Genomic DNA, 2,500 nt, shown 5'->3' with positions numbered 1-2,500 from the left:
GCCTGTCCCTCTGTCTGTCTGTCTGTCTGTTTGTTTCTGTCTCTGTCTCTCTCTCTGTCTGTTTGTCTCTCCCTCTGTTTCCGTCTCTCATTCTCTCTCTGTGTGTCCCCCTCTCTCTCTCCCTGTCCCTGTCTCTCTCTCTCTCTCTCTCCCTGTCTCCGTCTCTCTCTCTCTCTCCGTCTCCATCTCTCTTTCTCTCTCCCTCTCTCTCTCTTTCCCTGTCTCCGTCTCTCTCTCCCTCTCTCACCCCCACTCTCTCTCTCCCTGTCTCCATCTCTCTCTCTCCCTCTCTCTTTATCTGTCTGTCTCTCCGTCTCTCTTTCACTAACCCTCTCTCTCCATCTCTCCTTAATGTCTCTCTCTCTCTCTCTCTCTCTCTCTCTCTCTCTCCTCTCTCTCTCTCCTCTCTCTCTCTCCTCCCCCCTCTCTCTCTCTCTTTCTTTCAGTTTCCCGTAGTGGTCAACATCTCTGATTGATTAAACATTCCCGAATCCACACGTTTTTATTTGTTTGTTTGTTCGTTGTTGTTTTGTTGTTGTTGTTGTTGTTTTTACACTCACTCTCCCAGACAGACAGACATGCTCTCATAAAATCGTCCACCAGTGGATCCGAATCTTCTTCTGCCGCTTGGCAGAGTTTAGAATGAGCGAACATGCCCCAGGTGGCAGCTGGGGTGTGTCGCTGCGAAGAACTACAAGAGTGAAAAGAGTGAACTGACGAACGACCATTTCCGCACGTGCAAATTCGTAGGACGACTCTGCCCTATTGCACTTGCACGGCACAAAATTAATTAATGTCAGCCAACTGGTTAAGATTACGGGGGCGACGAGGAGCTCAAAATTGAATAATGCTTGTTTGGCTTATCGTGTCACAATTACAAACAATCTGATTTTCCCACTGGCCTTCCCGACCTCGATCTGAATGCGGTTGTGTGTGTGTGTGTGTGTGTGTGTGTTGGAAGGGTGTGTGTGAGAGGCGGGACGGAGGAAGCGGGGTTAGGACCAAAAAAAAATCAATAATCAAATACTTCTGTAAATTATTATATGAAAAGAGGATCGTTTCGGGACCTACAATAAACAACCAACTGGACTATTTAAGACATAACTAGCTAATAAAGAACAGTTTGAAATATATACCAAATAATACTACATTTTCTGTTGTTATGTTTTGTACACAATGTACTTTTTTCTTTTAACACCAATATTTTTTTTATATTATTATTCACCTTAGATATTTTACTTGAATTCCAGTACCTAGTTATACGTTTTTCTTCCGTTACGAAGATATCAACATTGTCAAAGGAAAAATGAGCACCCGCCTAAATGTCAAGTTGTTTTGTTTTTCCAACCCAACACTTTGATTTTAAGACATGAGAAAGAACGTAAATAGAAATATCAACTGATTAAACAGGGCGGGTTTTTTTTAATACTTATTTTTTTTATTTTTAAAAGATAATGTTGTAACCGTTCGCCCTTTCATTCTGATGAAAAAAGAAGCGAAAAGAACACAGCCCCCCCCCCCCACCCCCCACCCCGGAAAAAAACCAACAAAAACCCCATAACAAAACAAAAACAAACAAAAAAAACAATAAACAGAGATGACCTACTCTTCACGCTGTTTGCTATTTACATCAAACCGAACACCCTACACAAGAATATTGCACAAATAATAAGCGTAGTTTATAATAAACGAACGGAAAATCAATCAGCAGATCTGAAAGATATCAAGGAACCTGCTCTTGCAAGATGGATTCTCTCTACAGACCATGCTGGAGAAGTAGGTATATAGCAACCCAGATAAATGGGATGGCTTGGTGAGGAAATGTCAAGCCGATTACTGACGTGAAGTATCGAGCAAATTGGTGACACACACACACACACACACACATGTGCACACATGCGATCCAACTTTCTGCCAAATCAATCTCTCTCTCTCTCTCTGTCAGTCTGTCTCTCTCCCTCGCTTTCTCTCTCACCATCACCATCATCATGATTGAGAACTCTAGCGAGAAGGAGTTATAATATAGCCCGGGGGAAGATTCCAAACCTTGCCCTGAAAGAAACTATTTTATTGCATACACGTAAAATGACAGAAAAATGAGATCAACTTTATCAGCAAGCACAAATTAGCATATTAGTGGTAAAACACACACACACACACACACACACACACACACACACACACGGCTACTTCCCCGACACACGACGCTCCTCCCGTGAGAACGATGATGAATACAGCTACCATCCACATTCACGACGTTTAGCCCGCTCCGGATGGTCTTATTATGACAGACTACACAATACGTACTATGACCAGTAGAATGTGCGCGAGCATTTTAGTAGATCCACCGGGCAATAGAGCATTTTTCATACACTGTAGACATGGGTAAGTGTCGTATCAACATTCTTTTATGGAATATCAAAGGGTTCATAGAAACAATAGATGGTATTCGCGTGAATAAACTGAAAGACTACCAATTCATCAACAAATTACAATCATA

The sequence above is a fragment of the Babylonia areolata genome, chromosome 5 (genome assembly GCF_041734735.1).
Source record: "Babylonia areolata isolate BAREFJ2019XMU chromosome 5, ASM4173473v1, whole genome shotgun sequence".
Classification (NCBI taxonomy): Eukaryota; Metazoa; Mollusca; class Gastropoda; order Neogastropoda; family Buccinidae; genus Babylonia; species Babylonia areolata.
Note: the sequence above shows the minus strand (reverse complement) of the source record.